At 46.5% G+C, this 22,645-nt stretch overlaps 2 long non-coding RNA genes across 2 annotated transcripts; both read right to left on the bottom strand.

Annotated features, from left to right (window-relative positions):
* Positions 1-1,263: 1,263 nt before the first annotated feature.
* LOC138992040 (uncharacterized) lies at positions 1,264-12,967 on the bottom strand. Its single transcript, XR_011467843.1, has 5 exons — positions 12,120-12,967; positions 8,968-9,103; positions 6,995-7,697; positions 1,789-1,918; positions 1,264-1,399 (listed from the first exon to the last, which is right to left on the bottom strand). It is a non-coding gene; the product is annotated as an uncharacterized lncRNA (long non-coding RNA).
* A 5-nt stretch (positions 12,968-12,972) lies between these two features.
* Positions 12,973-15,283, bottom strand: LOC138992041 (uncharacterized). The gene is made up of 3 exons (XR_011467844.1): positions 15,161-15,283; positions 14,473-14,717; positions 12,973-13,852 (listed from the first exon to the last, which is right to left on the bottom strand). It is a non-coding gene; the product is annotated as an uncharacterized lncRNA (long non-coding RNA).
* Between the last annotated feature and the right edge of the window lie 7,362 nt (positions 15,284-22,645).

The following is a 22,645-nucleotide window of genomic DNA, read 5'->3' as shown; positions in this document are numbered from 1 at the left end:
TGCGATTCATGGGGTCGCAGGGAGTCGGACAGGACTGAGCGACTGAACTGAACTGAAACCAGGAGTTTCTTATTGATTTACAGTGACTGCCAGGCAAGGAAAAACACTCACCAGGAAATTCTCTCAACCAGTATTATCTGTCAAGTAAGTTAGATTTTTGCCATGATTCCTTGACTGTGCAAATGCATTTTCTTCTTCAGGTAGCACATGGCACACTCACGTTTGCATAATGCTTCTTATGCTGTCTATACTACTACTACTAATAATAATAATAATAATCCTTATTCTATCATATAGTCCCTCTTCCGTCAATCATTGTACTGTTATTTTGCCACAGAAGGGACTGGCGTTAGACACGGACTAGAGGAAGCTAGGCCCCAGCAGTACCCTAGACTGGATCAGGATACTAGCCTAGTCTATACTAGACTAGATCAGATCTCTAACTGCCTATTTTTTTTCCCATTATGGTTTATTACACGATATTGAATATAGTTTCCTGTGCTATATAACAGGACCTTGTTGTTCATCCATTCTATATGTAATAGTCGCATCTGCTAGTCCCAAACTCCCAGTCCTTCCCTCTCCTACTCCCTTCCCCCTTGGCAATTGCCTGGCTTTGTTTGGTTTTTCTTTTTTTAATCTTCATCTCCCCAGCACATTTCGTAGCTCCTGGTACAAAGACTTGTTAAATGGGTGATAAACTGATGAAGCGATCCACTGAAAATCAGGTTAATTGTCATAGTTTGCTTAACTTCTCCACAGAGAAATGAACTCCAGGACTTTTCCAAATGCTTACCAGCCTGCGGCTCTCTATAATGGATCAGAGGACGCTCCTTCAGGCTGCATTGAATGGGTTTCCTGAAAAACTCTACCACGAACTCCACGTGCCACCTCCAGAGTGCTTTGATTGAGGTCAGCCTCCTGAAGGAAGTCGGTGGGAAACGTTGCCGTCCAGACGGCCCATTGGATCCAAGAGCCCAGCATCCTGTCCAGTGGCTGGACACCATGGAGATGGATACATGCTGGTCACCTATCCCAGCTGCACCCTCGGAGCACCCAGAAAACCTGCAAAAGTATTGTCCCAATGCCCGAAAGGCCATTTTTGCCCACACCACTTATCCCACCAAGCTTTTGGTAACTGCACTCTCCAATATATTTATAAAAGACTTTCACAAGCACCTTTTTATTTGAGATTGACAAACCTCCCTGTGAAGTGATCACAGCAAGAACTTTTATCTCCATTTTGCAAATAAGGAACTTGAGGCTCAATGAAGTGAAATCCAGGGCCCAAGACTCCTGACTCTCCAGCATGCTCCATGCCGTAGACTTAGGTCTTATGAGAAAGGAAGGACAGTGCCTAAATTGGCCACCGGAAGCTCTCTGTCTCTGGAACAGACACCTTGCGTGGACAGACACACAGAGGACATTATGAACAAAGATAGTGACCACAAAGGAAGCTGAGTCAGATAGCAAAGCACACAGACCCTTTCCCGGGAGGTGCATGTTTTAGCTCAGGGCCAGGCACTCTGTGACTACAAGCCAGACACTTTTCCTCTCTGAACTTACAGATGAAGACATCTATCACATGCGCAGGATCGTTTTCAGCTTTGAAATTTCAAATACTCATGAGGGGCTCGGTGGTAAAGTATCCACCTGCCAGTGCAGGAGACGAAGGTTTGATGTCTGATCCAGGAAGATCCCATATGCCGAGAAGCAACTAAGCCCATCCACACAGCTATTGAACCTGTGCCCTAGAGCTCAGAAGCCACAACTGCTGAAGCCACTTACCCGAGATCCAGTGCTCCTCAACAAAAGAAGACAGCTCAATTAGACGTCTGCGCATCACAAACAGGGAGTAGACCCCGCGCCGCAACTAGAGAAAAGCCCATGCAGCAACGGAGACTCGCCACAGGAAAGGCTAAATAAATAAAGTTGTATAAAAAAATATAAATTGGTCAAATACAAAATTTTAAAATTTCAAATAAAAAAATACTCACAGTGGGGACATATCAGAGATGAGTCATGATTCCTCTCTGAGCATCTCTGTTTTGTTTATAAGTTTGGTGCTGCCTTTGCTCTTTGGGGAAGAGCACGTGGGTGAGGATAGTAGACACGACGATGAGTCTATCCCAGAGCAGAGTGGGGAAGGAAAACAGCTGAGTGATTTCTGCTCACCATCCCGTTCTAATACCTGCCCCCCCAAGTTCCTCCTTCTGCTCCACTCTGACCCCAGTCCCTCTCAGAAAACAGCTTTGCTTATTTCCGTTTCCCTTTCCCTGATCATCCAGACCATTGTGGAGTTACAGTGGATAGGGTCTGGAATAGCCCTTGGAGTTGCCCTGGCATCCTGACTTGGCATCAGCACCATTCACCAGCTGTTCTCTTAGATCCTGCCCAACCACTGCTCTACCATCCCTTCCCTGGAGTGTCCTGGAAAGGGTCAAGGCACTGCACAACTCCAGGGGGCACTATTATAAAGTGTGGAATGTTCTCCATCAGCCATTTCCCAGAACCCAGGAGGGAAGCAAGCAGGCCTTGTGCCAGACAGCACGCCTGCCGTGGGCATCTCCTTTGGGCTGGAAGGGAAGTGGAAGGATTGGCATGGGACAGCTCAAGGCCCCTGTCCTGCGGGATGTTTGTCCTGCCATGGTGGGGCCTGCTTTGAGGCACGATGGTAGACACACACTTGATTCTTTCGAGTCCGGGGCAACTCGAGCCCCAGCCCAGCCCCCGCATGGGTCATTCGGCCTGGCTAGTGCCAGGTGCCAGCCATTGTCCTCCTGCCATCCTCAGCAAAGCCTGTGAGGTCAGGACAGCACGGTTCCCTGACAAACGTTCAGAACATTTCCTCGGGTCCCAGGAGGCTTGATACTGAAATGTTTTCCTCTTCACAGTTATATTTTCCTTGGTTGAAAAAGTTTTGTTTTGGAAGTTGCTACCCTGTCGAGGTAGTGAGTCAGTTTGGGAGGCCGGTGCAGAGGGGAAAATGCACATCACTGGCAGAGGCCCGCAGCATGGGGGTGAGGGAAGGTGGGAGATTCCGGGGGGAGAGCCAGGGCCCCACCCTCCGCCCCCTCCCACTCCTGCAGGAAGAACACGGCCCCTCCTTCCCAGCTGGGCCGCCTCTTCACTGGGGTCAGGGCCCCAGCCCCGCTGGTGCTTTCGGACTTATTCCTGGGAAAGGCCAGGTAGGCTGGGAAGGAACTGGCATTACAGGTCACCTTTGGAGTGCCAGCGAATCATCGGGTCTCCACCTTCTGTGAAAGTTGGTAGTGGTATCCTCCACATTTTCCAGGTTGGCAAACTGAGGCTCAGGATAAGGGGAATCACATGCCTGACATCACCCAGCCAGCCAGTGGCCGAGGCCAGAATTCAAGGAGTCCCCTGCTGGCTATGCCATGTGATCTGGCTACAAGGCTCATTCATTCCTACCCAGAAAAGGCCAGGGAGGGACAAGAAGACACACCTAGAGAGACAACCGGGGAAGGACTTAGGCGGTGGGAGAAGAGTGGGCTTGCGGGCCACCCCTGACTCTCCCTGCCATCTTTTCCTCAGTTTCCCCGCCCGATACATTCTCTTCATCTGGAGAGAAGACTCATAGAGATACAAAAACACACACAGACGCACCAGCACTCTCAGATCCCACCCCACACACGCAACACACACACACCCATCCACACCAGCACAGAGGCACACACATCTGGGAGGTAAATCTCGGGATTCAAGGGCTGGCTCCATGCCAGCTCTGAGCCCCGAGTAGCCCACTGAGGAGCCCTGGTCTGCCTCACTTTGGGAGGTCAAATCAATGAAAGAGCCCTGGTAGTTTAGAAAAGAGAAAGGGAGAAAAAAAGAACACCAGCACCTCTCATGATGGGAGGTCAGAGCAAATGAAACCAGGAGGAGGGGTAGCAGTATGGGGGCGAGGGGGAGAGGGTGGGGGTGGGGAGCCTGGTGCTGGCAGCTGAATTCCTACCCTGGCCCAGCTCCAAAAGATTAAAATAGAGCTCTTAGAGTGTCCCCTCCACAGACCAGCCTGCCAGGGGCCAGACAATACGTGGGTTTGTGCTCCAGCACAGGCCTCCAGAGAGGTGATGTTTTTACCCGGACAGCTAAAGGCACAGAGGCAGGTCTAAAGCAATTCCAAAGCTCCTTTGGCCCACAGTCCCAGAACAGGCCACAGCAGAGGGAGAGCTCCCGGCTGCTAGGACGCACACAGTTCAGCTCTTTTCTCATCTCACCCTAGGGCAGGCCGCTGGACTCACACTTCTGCATTCTATCTGCCCCCAAAACATCCAACTGGCAGGGCAACGTGGAATGAAGTCTTAGCGAATTCGTTATACTTTAATTTGGGAAAAAAAAAATCTCAGCCTGGCTGTAAACAGGCAGCTCTACTAATGAGGAATGGACAGGGTGTCCCTTGGGGTTATCAGAAATACTCAGATAAGTACACACACCTTATTTTCCCTACCCAGGGAACAGAGTTCCCCCAGAAGGAAGCCCCACTGGCCACTTGAGGTTTCATCTGCTTCGCTGGCATTGTTGAGGATTTCAGGCAGCTGGGACTGAAGTCCAACATCTCAGACCACTTGCTAATACAGAGGATGAAAACAAGTATGCATCAGCTAAGCGCACAGGTTTTGGGGTTTGCCGGACGTGGGTTCTAATCCTGACTCTGCCACTTGGTTGCTTTTTGAATGTGCACAAATTATTTAATCTCTCTGGGACTTGGATTACCTCTAATACCACCTACTAATGATCCTTAGGGTTAATTGAGAAAATGCATTAAATGTGGAAAAATCAATGCCTGGCATCTATCTAACAAAAGCTGCTGCTGCTGCTAAGTCACTTCAGTCGTGTCCGACTCTGTGCGACCCCATAGACGGAAGCCCACCAGACTCTCCCGTCCCTGAGATTCTCCAGGCAAGAACACTGGAGTGGGTTGCCATTTCCTTCTCCAGTGCAGGAAAGTGAAAAGTGAAAGTGAAGTCGCTCAGTCGTGTCCGACTCTTGGCGACCCCATGGACTGCAGCCTACCAGGCTCCTCTGTCCATGGGATTTTCCAGGCAAGAGTACTGGAGTGGGGTGCCATTGCCTTCTCCGTCTAACAAAAGCTAGCCAACAATAACAAAAAATTCCCTCCTACTGGGTTTCTGGAAGACCTCTCCCCCATAACTAGGATGAAAACATAATTTGTCATAAAAATCAGAACACTTTTGACAGTAAGAGTGGATGCTAACTGGACAGAGTCTAGGACACTGGCTTACCAGGGACTGTCTCTGGAAAACTAGAACAAATGAGCCCCCTTCCCATAACTTTCTGAAGGGTTCCTATATAATATTCCATTAAAATAATTCTTTAAAAATGGCCCTAAACTTAATTCTATATCATGAAGCCCACTGGAAGTAACAACCCTCTATGACATACCATGATAGTCACACATGAAATTGTAATTTTAAATATAATTTTATTTATATTTAAAAAAATCGTAAGGTTATAGTGTTAATATATATTATCACTTATAATCATAAGTGATAAGTCATATTTGGATGGAGGATTGAAAATTGATAAAATTCTACTGCTGTTTTAATTTTTTCATTTCTGATATTTGAAAAAAAGAAGCTCTTGTTTAAGTTTAATGGAAAACTCCTCATTCTAGTTCACAGAACACCAATATTCCATAAGAGCAACATTTGAGAATCTCAGTCTTAAAGAACCAAGAATAACCCCCCCGGGAGTAAGGGATGGAAGGCAACTTTTGTGATCGTGACATATTTTCTTTTCTTTAAACAGTTCTAGCCATTCAAGAATGAAGATCAAGATGTAGGAGGTCTCAGCTCTTCACTAAGTATCTCTCTCCATAGGGCTGCTTGAGTATCCTCATGGCATGATGCCTGGCTTCCCCAGAGCAAGGGATCCAGCAACGAGAGCAAGGCTATCTAATCGTGCCCAGGACTGAGGACAGCCCCAGGCATATCACTGCGTTGGTTGCCTTAATGAAAGTGGTAAAGAATCCTCCTGTCAATTCGAGAAGCCTGAGAATTATCCATGGGCTTCTTGGTACAGGACTGCAAGCAACAGCTTTAGTCTATTAGAAAGAATCTTTATATCCCAAACCAGACAGCTCTCCAAAAGTAATCCTGTCAGCCAGGTAAAATCTGGGACCTCAAATGCAGAAAATGCCAAACCAGCCTTTTTTTTTTTTTTTTTTTTGCATGACTATTTTGAAACACACTATTGATTGTAAGCTTATGATATCTTCCACTCAACCCAGCCAAACCTTTTCTAGGCTTTGGGTGCCATTGGGATCTCAGGTACACTCCTGAGTTTCTGGAAGATTCCTAAGGTCCCTGTGGCCCCTTCTGACTTTATGTGTTTGTTGTTTGTTTAAAAAAAAAAAAAAAAAAGCATCTTCCCCTAGAGTGTTTTGATTGCATTGCTGCTGCTGCTGCTAAGTCACTTCAGTCGTGTCCAACTCCGTGCGACCCCATAGACGGTCACCTACGGGGCTCCTCTGTCCCTGGGATTCTCCAGGCAAGAACACTGGAGTGGGTTGCCATTTCCTTCTCCAATGCATGAAAGTGAAAAGTGAAAGTGAAGTCGCTCAGTCGTGTCCGACTCTTGGCGACCCCATGGACTGCAGCCTACCAGGCTCCTCCATCCATGGGAGTTTCCAGGCAAGAGTACTGGAGTGGGGTGCCATTGCCTTCTCCATTAAATGCATTTAAATCACATGTGTAGGGCTGTATGGGCTTCCCAGGTGGAGCTAATGCTAAAGAACCAGCCTTCCAATGCAAGAGACATAAGAACCGTAGGTTCGATCCCTCGGTCAGGACAATCCCCTGGAGAAGGGCATGGCAACCCACTCCAGTACTCTTTCCTGGAGAATGCCTTGAAAAGAGGAGCCTGGAGGGCTACAGTCCATAGCATCCCAAAGAGTGGGACACAGCTGAAGCAAAGTAGCATGCATGCACACACGTAGGGCTGAATGGCTTACCTTGTGGTCTCTCTTTTAATTCTTACAACCTGCAAGGTGGTCACTGAGATGATGCCCATTTTTTCTCATGAAGATATCAAGTCTAAGAGAATATATATAGCCAGTAAGCAGAGAACCAGAAAATGTAGACCTAGGTCTTCTGACTTTAAATCCTATGCTCTGTCTAGTACATCACACTTGAGTATTACAATCCCTTTATTTTATTTAACATGAAATGCTATTTAGACATGCTCACTCCTTGCATTCCAGCTAAGTCATTTAAACCACAACACACACCTTCACATCTACACTCACTGGCACACATGGATGCACTTCAAAACTGGGTCTATAGAAATCAGCCTACCCTGGATCCCAACTTCAGAGAAGGCGATGGCACCCCACTCCAGTACTCTTGCTTGGAAAATCCCATGGATGGAGGAGCCTGGTAGGCTGCAGTCCATGGGGTCGCAAAGAGTCAGACACGACTGAGCAACTTCACTTTCACTTTTCACTTTCATGCATTGGAGAAGGAAATGGCAACCCACTCCAGTGTTCTTGCCTGGAGAATCCCAGGGACGGGGGAGCCTGGTGGGCTGCCGTCTATGGGGTCGCACAGAGTCGGACTCGACTGAAGTGACTTAGCGTAGATCCCAACTTAGACAACGAGTAGATGCATTTTCCTGGGTTTTCCTTCAGTCACACTGCCACTTTGAGAAACTGGCTACTGCATATATAAAATAAAATAAATGGTTTAGAGAGTTGCTTTAAGGTAGAGAAAACAGTACATTGTTTATTGTACCATTAATCAGCATAAAAGAATATAAGACATGGTACCGAATAAAACCAAAATCCCACCTTGGGAAATCTCAATAGTGATCAAAAGCATCAGTAGATAAGAATATTTGTGCAGGATGCTTAATGCAGCTTTGCTGTTCGTGGCAAAACTAACTAGAAGCAACCTGAGTGCCAGTGAACAGGGAAACGTTGGACAAACTATGCTGCTTCTCTAGTGTTGCTATGAGATTCCCAGGTGGCTCAGGGTAAAGAATCCACCTGCCAACGCAGGAGGCACAGATTCCACCCCAGGCTCAGGAAGATCCCCCAGAGGAGGAAATGACAACCCACTCCAGCTTTCTGCCTGGAAAATCCCATAGATGACGGAGACTGGCAGGCCACAGTCCATGGGGCTGCACAGAGTTAGACACGATTGAGCTGGCACACACAGCACTGTTATCAAGAATAAGAGCCACTTATATTGACCTGTAAATATCCAAGGTGGGTTGAGAAAAAAAAAAAAAAAAAAAGATGAAGGGGAGGGAAGGGAAGGAGAGTGAGAGTGTAAACTGTATTTTATGACCCAGCCTGCTGTAAGTAATTTTTTAAATCCTATTAATGCATATGTGATACATATATATGTGGAGAAACATAAATTGTAACCTCTGACTTTGGACTAGAAGAGGGAAGCGGGAGATTATTAACATTTTTGCATACTTCAGAATTATCTGACTTGGTTAAAAAAAGAGTACCTATTATTTCTATAATTTAAAACCATAATAAAGCAGATCAAGATAAAAGAAAAAATAAACTAAGACCAGAATTTTGCCAAGTCTGATTTGAGCAAAGAAAACTCAGATTCCTGCCCTTAACGTCTTTGACTTTATCCAAATGCACTCTCTTAATTGGCCCCAGACACTGACATCTGTGTGGAATACCTCCACTCCTCACTCTGCCTTGGTTTTCCAAATGGCCATCTCTGCTGGATGTTCAGACTTTAGTTGAGGCCCATCTTCCCCACCCCCACATCTCCCTCCACCCACTCAAATCAAAAAAGACTTTGGTCCCTGCTGAAAAGGCCAAGAATAAATCCTTTCCACCCCAATTATTCTACCAATGCATCATTCTCCCCACTCTTTTCTCCCCAAACTCCAGATGGTGAACTCTGGAAACGGGTGACCGTGGGAGGAAGTGGAATCTCGCTTTCTAAAGGTCTTTACCGAGAGAGGCGCATCTGTGGGGGATGGCTTGGATTAACTGAAGTTAGAACAAGTTAGTTATGGGTGGCTTGCCATTTTTTGGAGCGCTGATTGCATGCAGAGATCAGTGAGAAGGAGAGACCGGAAATCAGGAGCTCTGGTGGCAGAGAAAATATCCACAGATGAAATAAGTTGGTAGCCTGAAGAAGCAGTAGTTAATCAACGTTTCTATGCAGCTTTGGGCCACCTAAACGTAGGAGAGACAACCTGAACTGGTGACAGGCTCATGGTTCAGAACAAGCTTGATCCGCAGATGTCACTTAGTAGGGATTAAAGTTCCATTATTTACGTTTAAAAAAATCCAAGGACGAGATGGGAGAATTGTAACTGGGCAAAGGATTGGGGAAAAGTTGATTTAAGCATTTTACTTAACAAACTCCCAATTAAACAAAAGTATGCAAATCTGTTAAGAAAAAGAACCCCACACACACACCCGTGAGTAAATTAATGCAGTCTTCAGCTATTTTAGTACAAAGAAGTCTATCCTATAGTAATCCATGTGTTCATTCTTTCAGTAGCAAACATTAATTGAATGCCTATTATGTGTACCAAGCATGGGCTAATGAGTTCTAACAATTACGTAGTCTTCTGTATTCATATTTTGGATCTTCTGCCCAATTCAAGGTACCCTGTTTCAGCTTTATGGACACACTACATGAGAAAAGTGGGGGATATACAGCAAGTCATGCACGGAATAGATAAAAGAATTGAGGATATTTAGCCAGGAGTGTGCAGTCAAATATCTGGAAGGCTACCATAATAATTCAATAGGCTTATTTCCCATGGTATCATTTAGGAGGATTACAACTGTAGTAATGTAAAAATGTATCCACAAATTCTTCAAATGCCTTCCCTTAAAAAGGTGGAAATTTATTTCCCTCCCTTTGAATGTGAGCTGGACTCAGTGACTCCCTTCTAATGGAATGTGAAGGAAGTAACAGAGGGTGACTTCTGAGACTGGGTCATAAAAGGCATATGGATTCTTCCTTGCTCTCCCTCAGACCTCTTGCTCCGGGGAAAGTCAGCTGCCATGCCGTGAAGATGCGTGGAGGAGCACTATGGTGCTCTATGAGGAGCACTGTGGCAAGGCCCACCTGGCGAGGAATTGAGACAGCCATGGGAGGAACCACCTGCACGCAGGCCTGCCTGCCTCCAATAGAAGCTGCGTTGACCACAATCCTGACTGCAGCCTTAGCCACAACGTCACGAAATGCTCTGAAGCAGAACCACATAGCTAAACTTCTCTTAAATTCTTGACCTTTAGAAACCCTGTGAGATAATGAATGTTTGTTGTCTTTAGGTGCTAAATTTTGGAGGAATGTGTTACGCATTGGATAACTAACATAATAGCAAGATGTATCTGTCACGGAGACCAATTTAATTTTAACAGAAAAAAAAAAATCACAATGATCCCAGTTGTCTGAGTGTAATGAATGGTACCACCACTGAAGTAGTGAGCTCCCTGTGTTCAACCAGGAGGACCGCCGCCACCTCTCAGGGATACTGTAAAGGTGATGTCTACGCTCGGCGCCAGAGGATGAGCTTAGAGCCCAGATTCTTCATTTTTTCATCTTTATCTTTCATATTCCAATAAGCCACCATTGATTTCCTGACCTTCATGCCTCTCTCTGGCTAAGAAAGTGACACCACCCTCATACTGTGGCAAGGCAACTCTAGGATGGTTTTCCTCTGGGTCTTAATTTAGATCCAAATTGGCTTGTCCCCACCAGGAAGATGCCTTTGCTTTGTTTGTGCAATGCCATCTCTGCCATGATTCAGAGATCCATCAAGTGGAAGTTGGATTTAAGACGTCATTGGCCCTGGATTGCACCCAGAACACAGAAATATCTTCAAAGCCGAAGTTGCCGCAGTCAACATTCCCCCTGCTGCTATTGATAATTTGTACCATATTGGCTAGGTTATTTAACATTTGCAAATAGGATTCTGTAGTGGCTGGAAGTCAAATATTATGGAATAGCTCTTCATCATCCTGGAGCCTGGTGCCCACCCTCTCCGCCCACCCTTCAGCCACCAGAATGTCAGACGGCCCAAGCTTTCCTTACCAGCCACATAGCCCCCAGCTCCTTGCCCTGCTCCTGCCTGGGATAGAGACCTCTGCCATGTCACATGAGCAGCTCCCGGGGGATGGAGGGGAAGAAGAGGTCAGTGGGGACGAGGGAGTCCACAGAACAAGCTCAAGGCAGGTGAAGCATGCTCAGGACCTGAAGGATCCAATTAAGCCCAATTCACTGGGATCCAGTTTTCCTACCGAATTCCTGGGGAAACCGAATTGAATAATGTGTGGCTTATTCAGAAACACACATCCCTGTGTTGTTGGCCAAGGCAAGGGCAGTGTGGCAGGGGGTTTAGGCAAGGGGTGCAGGTGCACCGAAATGAAAACAACGGGCTAAAACAACAAGCTCCCGCCTGTGAGGAACAGCCCCGTGTTTGGCTGGATTACTGGGGTCGGAGCATGCCTGTGTATATATGCGAGCTCTTGTATGCGTAGGCAGCTGGGCCTAGGGGTGGGGCCGGGGGGCAGGGGTGGGGGGGGGGCTTCCAGGGAGGGAGCAGGAGCGTGTCTACATATTTTCAATGGCAATTGCGAAGAAAACCATCAGAGGTGCTCTAACGCACGTCTGGCCCTGCCTTGCGCCAGCTCCTACAATAACTTCAGAATCTCCTCCCTCATTTCATAAACATTTTATGTACGTTTTTAAGTGGGAATATTTTTGCTCGTTTGGGAAGAGAGTGCCTTTATGCAGTTCAGTCAGCCTAATTGGAACCTCACACGCTTCTCCTGGGATGGGAAGCAGGAGGAGTGATGGTGACTGAAATGGGGAGCAGGGGACAGGATGGGTCGAGATGGGACGGAACTGAGAGACGGGAGAGGTAGATGACTCCGTGAAAAAGAAAATTATGTCATTGTCCTGCTTTCGGCCTGTCCTACACCTTTCCATGGAAAACCTGTTTAACCTGCTTTAAACACACACACCACACACACACACACACACTTGCAGCAATTGAAAGTTATGAGTAAGGGTTGTGTTGCCTTTCTGTTCGACCTCCACTCCTGCAGACCTGAACAATTCCATCTCTCTTTCCCAGCTTACCTGTGGCGTGTGGGGCCTGCTCAGCGCGAATAAATGGCTGTTTATGGATGATAGCATCTGGTCCGCCCCTGATGAGGTCACCTTGTTATGTTAAATATTTCTACCTCCTGGTGGAGGAACCGAAGCTGATTGCTCTCAAGGCCACCTCTGCCCAGAACAGAGAACACAGCACCCAAGGCAGGATATACACTTTCCAAAGGCTTAGGTAGGCTCCTCTGTGAACTTGAAAGATTCCTTTCAGGCGCCAGGACCAGAGCACGGATCATGACCTGGGCCTAATAATGCCAATATTCATCCCACATGTGGAGAAACTATTGTAGAGGGTTCTGAACCCCTTGTCCGTGTCCATTCTCACTACAGCCCTGGCAACGGTGTTATTGTTGATTTGATCTCCATTTTACAGACGAACCAACTGAGGCTTGAACCTGCCCAAGGCCCCACCAGAGTGAAGAAGATGCAGGATTTGAACTCGGCCTCTCTGGCTTCCACATTTAGGATCACCCCACTATAGATTCTGGGGGAGACAACCTGGAAGAATGAAAAGAATCAGAAATGCTATGTAGCCCAGTGATTCAGCCTCCCTGTGCACCAACTTCCTCACCCGTGTGAAGCGGGAAATGACCACCTTTACTAGGTAGGACTGTCATGGGTCAGCAGGGATCTTACAGATGCTTTACAAATTTATTGAGTAAATTATCAACAGATGATTGCAGCCAGTTTGTTGACTAAAGAAAAAAAAAAAAGAGAGAACATGGATAAACATTTCTTCAAATGAAGCCCACTGTTACTCAGAGGAGGAATCCCCTGCTGATTCCTAGGTTTCTGACCAGAAATGACAAATTTGGAGCTAGAAATCCAGAGTTTCCCAGATGAGTCAAAGAACCGAAGCCCTCTCCTCCCCAACATAATTCCAAAAAAGACATGTTTTTCCAATGTTCTTGAAGTAGCTATCCTAAGATGTGGAGGAACATGTGAAGAAAACAAGCAGATTCATTTGTTTTAATGAGGTCAGAAAGGAATACCAAACATCTTGGATCTCCAAGGTATCTGCTTCCTTCCAGCTGTCCACGGTTTTCAGCTGGGTCCTGAAATGGAGTTCAGGACACCCAGACAAATAAGTAATTCTAAAGAGCAGTGCCAGGAAAATATTAGAGTTTTAAAAAAATAAAGCAGAGATTCATTTATTTTTTAAATATATACATATCTTCCTATAACATTCCTGACATGAAAGAACTCTAGACAATTCTGCCTCCACCTGATCAGGCTCAAGCACCTCAGGGCCTGCTGAACCCAACCTTACAAGCATCACCCCAACCTCTTTTTTTTCCTCTTGACACGATTTTCTTGTGTCCACTCCCCTGTGGACACAAGATGAATTGTGGGATGAATTGGTTCTCTTCCGAACACAGTGGGGGCGTTCTGCAGTGCTGACGCTGTTGTGGTAAGTCAGGCCTCCAGAACTATTGGGTCTGAAATCCTCTCCAACCCTGGCCTTTAGAAGGCCAGTTCCCCAGATGGGGCAGCTCTGGCCTGCTGTCTCCTGCCTTGAGAATCAGCCCGGGGTTCACAGAAGGAGACCCCAGAGAGCTGTAGGGTTAACCAACCAACCATAAACATTACCTCCTCCGCTGATCTTCAAAGGCTCAGGAAAAGAAAACAAACCACATAAATCTTTATCAGGGCTCCTTACGACTGCCCCGGGAGGTGGCTCCTGGAAGAGCTGGGTGGTGACTCTGTACAGAGGATAAAAAATAATTTCAGTTAGCGGTGCTGAGTCAGAGATGGATTGCTTTTATTTCTCTTTTCTCCTCTTTTCTTTCCCTCCCTGACTCCTCCTATTAAAATGACTTCCTTTTGTCATTTGCCGGCCAGGAGTTCTGTAGTGACAATCCTCGATCCTCTACCAGCTTCCTGGTTTCCATAGCTATTATGAAGGGGGTTACAGAGTAGGAAGTATGAGATGGCTACCCTGCTGAAAATATTTCAATAACACACCTTGCCATCCAGGACAAACTCTCCAAATCCACTCCCAGCTTCTATACATGCATACATAACGGCGGGGCTTGTATTTAAAAGCACAGGAACCAAATGCTACTCGTGATGCTCAGGGAAGTCATTCATCCTCTGCAGGCCTCATCTCCTCACTGTAAGAGTCACAGCTGGTGGCTTATGAGCCACCTAGTAACTCCGACTTAGCACGTGGCTGAGTTCTTGTCTATCATCTTAAACACAGAATTCCCACCGCAACTCTTTGAGACTTTACACATCCCACTCTACAGATGAGGAAACTGAGCCTTGGAGAGGTTAAGGAACTCACTCGAGGTCACACAAACACTGGGATAAGAGCGCTTACCTCATAGACGGCTGAGGAGCGGATGAGATAATGTCTGCAACGTGCTGAGCATGACTCCTGGCACCTTGTGGGTTCTCATTCAGAGAGCACACTCTCATCTAGAAATCTTCCCTGACCTTCTCCCTCCCCGACCCCACATACGTCTTTACCAGATCTCCGCTCCCAGGTCCTTGCTGGTCTCCCAGCCCCGGGAGTTCTTTGGAGGTGAAGGAAGATGTGTCTCACCTCTGCAGTGCCGACCAGTGCTTGGCACATAGTAGGGACAGAGTGAAAGTCAAAACAATGAATGAATGAATGGTATGAACAAACGCCCAGTTAGTAGACAGTTTTAAAAAAAAAAAGTAGTCAAAATAAATACTACTAGTAAAATGACTTTTTCTAAAGATGGTTAAAGATCTGAAATTTCCTGGAGGAGCTTGTGGTGCTAGTGGAAAAATGTACAAAAGGGAACGAGGAACGAAGTCATCCTCTTTTTTTAAATACCAGCTCTCACTGTAGTTTAAGGGCTTCACAGACTTCTCCAGAATGCCCATGAATCATAGGAAGAGGACCCGAGAGTCCTGAGTCCCAGCCATTCTGACTAACTTCAGCAAACATCGTCAGTTCCAGGGAATGGGGGCTTGCAAGAAAACCACGCCCATGCCTACCTGCACACACACACACAAACACATATGTACCCAAGACATACCTGTCCCACCAACCAATCTCTCAGCATTGACGGAACGCCCACTCCATGCAGTACCCCTTACAAAATTCAGAAAGAAGACGTAAAATATCCTAAAGATCCCAGGACTTAGTGGGAAGAATGGACAGTCTAGCTACTGAATTGGGACTGTGAGAAGTGAGGTTGGCAAAACAAGTTTATTGTGATAAACTAGCTACCATTTTCTGGACATGTGCCAGGGACATTCCCAAGGACGTGTTATTTGAGGAAGTACAGTTGACCCTCAGACAACACTGGTTTGAACTGCATGGGTCCACTTATAGGCAAATTTCTATCAATAGTAAATATTATGGTATAGCATAACCTGTTGGTAGTCGAATCCACATTCCACGTGGCACCATGGCTACATAGAGCCAACTACAAGTTATATGCAGACTTTTGACCACACAGAGGGTTCCCATCCCAACAACAGATTGTTCAAGGGTTAACTGTTTATTCGTTCATTCAACAAATGCTCACTGAGCCCCTGTTATGCGGTGGGCACTATTCTAGATGACAAAGATAAAACTGTGGCCAAGCTTACCTTCTAGTCCTAGATGTGTAAAAATTATAAATTTGTTTAAAAATGGAAACAAAATACAAAGCAAACTACAGAAAGTTAAGCTCGACACCATGCTCCACACTTAGCAGAGATACACAGAGACAGGCGTCCTCACAGGGAAAGGGGTGTGGCCTCAGCAGAACCTCCAGGGGTTGGGGTGGAGGGTGGGGGCTTGTGGGTTTCTCAAAAGGCAGGAGTTCAAACAGGCCTCCAGAAGGTTAGGGCACTTACCCAATGCCCCCCGATTTACAGCCCAGGGATGTTTCCACCAGTAAAATCTCCTCCTCCTTCACATCCTGAATCACATCAGCAGGATATAATGGAGGAAAGGCCATCACCCCAAAACTGCAGTGCATGTGAGGCCAGACCAGACACTAGCTCCTAACAGCACACTCACCCACCTCCCTGGATTATTATGTGATAAGGAAACTGAGTGTAAAAGTCCCTAATATCAGAATTCACTGTTGTTGTTATGACTGCCAGAGCCTTCAGGCTCGCTCAAGCTTCCTCTGTCTCTCTCCAGTCCCATCCCTCCCCTGCCTCAAGGCTTCAGATAGCTGACAGGAGCAGACACGGTTTACCGTGGGACGACATTAGGCACTGTCCCACACATTGCCTCAGTTAATCCTCTCGGCACCCTGAGAGGTGCCTACGCCCTGTGACTGGCACAGAATCCTACAATGGGGAAATTGCCAAGCTGGCCTTTGACTCAAGACTCCAAGTGCTTAACCACTGGGCGGTACTGGCCTCTGAGTCTCCTGAAAACACAGCCTGGCCCATGGTCCCCCCGCCCCCCACAGGAGGTCCAGAACCTCCGCCTGCCCCGGTGATGGCCAGCTATATTAAGTCTGAGCATTCACTTTGGTTGACCAGATCTCCCCGTCAGCATCTGTCACATCAAGAAGGAGGGCTCCCTTATGTGTGCTTTGCCCATGTGGTTTCCCACCCTGAGTGCCCTTTCTGAAGGGCTCTCTCTATCCAAATTTTCAAGGCTTATGTCCCTTTCTTTCTCTTCCACAGGCCTCCTACAGCCTCTCTATCCCTCCCTGATCTCCATCTTTTCTGAATGTCCAGATCACGTTTACAGTCAGCATCACCCAATTTAGCATCTACCTGTTTCCAGTTTCTCAGGGGGGAATGACAAGACAGCCTGCACCCAAGGCAATAGAGCGGCGGGTCCATCGGAGAGGTCTGTGCAGCTTCGCTTGTGTTCATCCGGAGTCATCAGCTAAGGGCTTCTCATGCAGTATAAGGCAGTACAGGATTGGGGATTAGGAGTGTGGGCTTGAGAACCAGAATGCTGGGGCAAAAAGCCATCAACTGTGTGACTTTAGATAAGATACTAAACTTCTCGGAGCCTCACCTTCCTCATCTGTAAAAATGAGCATAAAGACGGTATCTACCCACGCTGGTAGTGGGGACTGATAATAAGGGAGGTTACGGATTTGTGGGAGTAGGGGGTATATGGGATACCTCTGTACCCTCTCCACAATCTCACTGTGAACCTAAATCCATCCTAAAATAGTCAGAATGAAAGAGAAGGAAGAAAGGGGGAGAGAGAGAGAGAGAAAGAGAGGAAGAAAGGGAGAAAGGGAAGGAGGAAGGAAAGAAGGAAGTGTAGCTCTACCTCATGGGTTGGCTGTGAGGATTAAAGGAATTCCTGGATGTAAAGCATCCCCTTATTTCTGTGCCAGTACGTAATAAGTGCTCAGTAAAAGTCTGCTTTCAGTAGCGTTAATATCATTACCCAAGCGCAAGGAAAGTCCTCAGCTCCACTGTTGTTGGCACTCTCCTTTGGCTGTTTTGAGCCTGGGGGAAGTTTTTGTCATCCTATCTGTGTCCTGTTTGCAGACTGTATCATCCAAAGCCCCGACAGAATTCTCTAGCTGGTAGCTACACGGGGCTTTTATGGGTTTCAGTCTATGAGAGTTGCTTTCCTGCCCTCCCATGCTTTAACAGATTGCTATTGTTTTCTTGTCTGTGGAAGGAACAGGAGAGTGCAGTTTTCTGAGTAGAATCAACGCATACAGCCAGGAGCTGGGCTTCTCCTTCCTGCAGACACGGCCCTGCCCGCTGCCGCCCATTCCTCTTTCACACAGGCAGCCCCTCCAGTTATATCCCTCCCCGCGGGGCGGTAATTTTCAGTTCAGGCCAAAAGGCTTTGTTTAAATGTGGCGCTTACGTGGTAATAGAGTGTATTGCAGGGCTTGTTTTTTCTGAGGGTCAATGTTGAATTTAGTCTCCAGATAAACAAGTCTATCTTCTTCCCTCCTCTCAGAGTCGTGGGTGGGACTGAAAAAGGTGGAGGAGACAAGAAGCTGAGGAAGAAAGAAGGAAAAAAGGAGACAGGAAAGAGTCCGGGGGAGTGCAGAGGAGGAGAATAGGCACCAGTGTCCTCCGCAGACGAGACCTCCTGTCTGGAGGACGATTTCTAAAATAACAAGGCCAGCGATTCCCTGAGAGGCTGCTGCGTGTCAAACAGCGCGCTCAGTGTGTGAGCCACAGAATCACATTCAGTTTCCATAAGAAGCCCTCTGGAGTATATGTGATTGTGCCCACCTTACGGACGAGGATACTGAGGCTCAGAGAGGTGAAGGAACTTGTCTCTAACTTCACAGCCAGTGAGATGACCAGGCTGAGATGGGAACCTAAGTCTCTCTGAGTTTCAGGCTCTGTCTTCTATCCTACGGGGCAGCAAGCAAGGGCTGTTCAGTAACAGGACTGGTGAGGGGAGAACTGTGTGATCATATATTCCAAACTAGTCATTGATAGAGAGTTTTATTATATGAAAGCGAAAAGTGTTAGTCATTCAGTTGTGTTCAACTCTTTGCAATCCATGGACGATAGGCTGCCAGGCTCTTCTGTCCATGAAATTTTCCAGGCAGGAACACTGGAGTGGGGAGCCATTGTAACAAAACCATGTAACACCTGATATAGGATTCGCCTCAGAATATGTAAAATAAGTGATTCCCCTAAGGGAGGAGAGGGTTGAGGTGGGAGGCCATAGGACAGGCACAACATGAAGAAACAGGTCATTTAGGAGGGGACTTGGGGTTGTATCCCCTACTGGAGAGAGAGAAGACGGAAGGCTGGGGACTGAGGAGACAGGGAAGCCAATAATTACTTTCTAGAAGCGGGTCTACCACTCATGGAATGCTGCACCAAGGGATCAAAGGAAGCCTCGAGTCTTGTGCTTTGGGCAGAGGCAGGGGTGGGTCCCAGGAGCTGTGCAGCAATAGATTATCACAGCCGCCACCTAAGTATCCCCAGGCAGCTGTGTTGGACTCTAAGCACAGAGGGGTCGGCAGGTTTTTCAGCACTCCTATTAGAAAGTTTAAAGGGTTTATGTTTTCTTTCCAAGAACCTAGCTCAAAACCACTTCTCTGCCAAAAGCGCTCTCCAGGAATTCTTGCCTGTGAATATCTTTCTTACCCAGTTATTTTATGGCATGAACACTCCCCGTGCCCCATCCTGAAACAAATTGAACTGGGAAAAATTGGAGGTCTGGACCATCTCTCTAGTCTGTCTCCAGAGAGCTGTAAAGAATGTTGGGGACATAGTGACCTCAGACAAAGTTAGACAGTGTGGACGCTATGCCTCCTCAACCAGAATTTTGTAAGGACTTAAAAATCAGTCCTTTGTCTCTTCAAGCCATTGACATATCTTGGTGCTTGTTACTGTATCGTGCATATTCTTGCTCATCCTGTGGAAGTCGTGAAATAAGAAATAAATATCAATTCACAAGGAGAAGAATGGCTGATGATTTGTGCAGCCAAGCAACCATGATGCACGCTGAAGGAGTCAAAAGTCAAATCTTATTAAAGCATCACAATCCGCATTAATATAACGGACCAGAATAACTCTAAGAGAGCCATTATGGTCCATTACGAAAATAACATTCATTTGCAAAATAAGGAACATACCAAAATGCAAGTTGTTCCAGTTCTTTCAGCTAAATTACACATTAAGCAAGCAGACTTCCTCTTCCAACATTTTGAAATGGTTTAATATGCACTCAGGCTGGCCAGGGCGTGGATTTTCTAAGACTGCCCCAAAGGTGAAGCCTGGAAAAATGAGGACTGATTGCCAGGGAGACATTCAGGCTTGCCTGGGTGTTGATCAGGTGGGCATGACTGTGCTTTGGAACTTCTCCTGGGGGACACGCCTGACACCAAGAAGCAGCTGTGAATCCCAGCTGGCTTCATCCGAGAGCTTATTGGCTTCTCACCTCCGCTGGTTTATTGGTGAGAACTTAGGGATGAAGCGTAGTGGCCGTTTGTTATTTTTGCCTTTGGAGCATTCATTCGTACGGTTTTCTGGTAACGGTTCCCTGAATTTCATTTGGGAGCCTATTCCCTATCCTTGATCCCTGCAGTAATTCCTAAGAATGATAATGAGTGGGCATGAAGCTCGCACGGTGGGCCAAGCACTGGTCTAAGCATTTTGCACGCATCAACTCTTTCGGTTCTGACACTAGCTCCATGATGTGGGCTCCATTATTATCCCTATTTCAGAGATGTGTCAACTAAGATTGAGACAAATAGAGACAAATATTTACTATTTTGTGCTTAAGTGGCAGAAGCAAGATTTACAAATCCAAGCCATCCACATCCAGTGCTATGGTCCTAACCACCGGTGGTTAATGTGTGTGTGTGTGTGTGTGTGCGCGCACATGTGTGTCTGATTCTTCGCAACCCCCTGGACTGTAGCCCACTAGGCGCCTCTGTCCATGGGATTTTCCAGGCAAGAACACTGGAGTGGGTTGTCATTTCCTCCTCCAGGGGATCTTCCCCACCCAGGGATCAAATCTGTGTCTCCTGCGTTGACAGGCAGATTCTTCACCAGTGAGCCATCTGGGAAGCCCACAAGTGGTTAGGGCTAACCTCTACTCCAATTCCAGGGACAGGACCATGAACTAGGTCTGGCCAATGCAAGTTTCATATATTATAGATCCGCTTCCAGTGGTGATTGATTCAGAGAGGAATGTATTAGCCATGCTAGACTAAGTCTGGCCAATCCATGCAAACCCATGGAGCCACACTTGAACTTCTAGAAATAGTTTATTGAAACAGTGTTTGTTTCCTCTGACCATGAACCTGAGACAGGAAAGCCTTGAAAGTCTGGGAACCACCACGTCGGGAGAACCTAACAATGAAGCCAATGCAGATAAAATCAAAGAGGTGAAGGTCCTGAATAATAACACTTGAACCCCTGAAGTTATTATACACCCTGACCTTTTCTAGGAGCCAATCAATTGTCCTTTTACTTAACCCAGTTTGGCGTTTTCTGATACTTGTTACATAAATAGTCCTAATTAATATAGAAATTAAGTGTTAGAACTTAACAAAATTGACAAGATTTTTGGTATACACTTCTTCACCATTACATTCTGTTATTCATCCAATCAATAAACCTTTACTGTTCATCTAATTATAGTCATTGACATAAGTTGGGGGTGCTCTCCCCGCTTCTAGATACAGTTAGTTCCCATAACTTGCCTATCACTCTTGCAGAGCTAATTTCTATTTGCTATATTTGCTTATGTATGTAAGAAAAGATAAACCCCTCTGAGTTACAGATTTATTTAACCTGGGATCCCAGATGTCCTCTCAGGTCCCTGGCACACTCATTCATTCCCTTAATAGTACTTATTAAATACCTTTCTTGCCTTATTAAATACCTTACTGGGGGCTATGTAACTTGTCAGCATTCTCAGTTGTACAGGACAAACCCAACTCTAGCTAGCTTACATAGAAACAAAATTTCTGAAGGAGTATCAAGTAGCCCAGAGGATCAGCAGCAAGTTTGGAGAACCAACTGGCAAAATAGGTGGATGGGACAAAGGGAAGGTGGGCAGCCTGAGCCCAGGCAAAGCTGTACCTCAGAAGAGTCTGGCATGGCTAATATATAAGTGTCCAGGCTGCCCCCACTGGGCGGAAGATGCTACCACCAGGGCTGCTAGAAAAACTCCTAAACCCCTGCTTCTCTGCAGTGGTAGCTCAAGATTCAAACACCCACACAGAAACATCCAATTAGCTGAGCTCAGGGCACATGCCGTGAGATACAGAGAGTATTGGTTTTCCAGATCTCTTTCTGGGAGGTTAATTCTGCCTTCCCTGAAACTCACAACATGGAAGTTTCCCCAAACATTTCTTGGTGGCCACAAAGTGACAATTGTCGGTTACAAATGGTAAGCCAATAAGATGAAAACAAAGATCAACATGATCTTTGCCCTTATAAAGTTGACTATTAAGGAAGAAGTCATAAATTAAATAATCAGGCAAGAAAATCAGAGCCACAGCTGTAGATAACTACAGTGAAAGAGAAGATTTATATGCCGTAAGGAATATAATGCTCTAAAGTGTGTTTCAGCTATCCATTGCTGCGTAACAAACATACCCCCAAACCTGATGGTTTAACACAACCATTTACTTTTGCCCCTCATGGTTCTGGAGCCTGACTGGGCTCAGCTAGGTGGTTCGGACTTGGAGTCTCACATATAGTTGTAGGCAGACAGCAACTAGAGACAGAGTCACATGAAGGCTCAACTGGGCTGAAAGTTCAAGACGGTTTTTTCACATGGTTGTTGGCTGATGCAGCTTTCAGCCAGGCATTAGCTGGGGCTTTTGACAACAGTATCTGTCTATAGTCTCTCCCTGTAGCCTGGGCTTCTCACAGCATCCCTCCTAGAGTATTCCCAGAGGCCCCTGTGGAAGAGGCACGGCTCCTTACGACCTAGCTTCAGAAACCGCATGGTGTTACTTTTGCCATATTCCACTGATCAAAAAATGAGCCACAGGGCCAGAGTGGATTCAAAGAGAGAGGACGACACAAAGCATAAATGCTAGAAGGTGTGAGTCATTGGGGGCCATCTTCGGAAACTAGCTCCCACAAAGGGTGCGTACTAG

The sequence above is a fragment of the Bos mutus genome, chromosome 19 (genome assembly GCF_027580195.1).
Source record: "Bos mutus isolate GX-2022 chromosome 19, NWIPB_WYAK_1.1, whole genome shotgun sequence".
Classification (NCBI taxonomy): Eukaryota; Metazoa; Chordata; class Mammalia; order Artiodactyla; family Bovidae; genus Bos; species Bos mutus.
The sequence above is the reverse complement of the archived record's forward strand: the minus strand, read 5'-3'. Positions and strand labels throughout refer to the sequence as shown.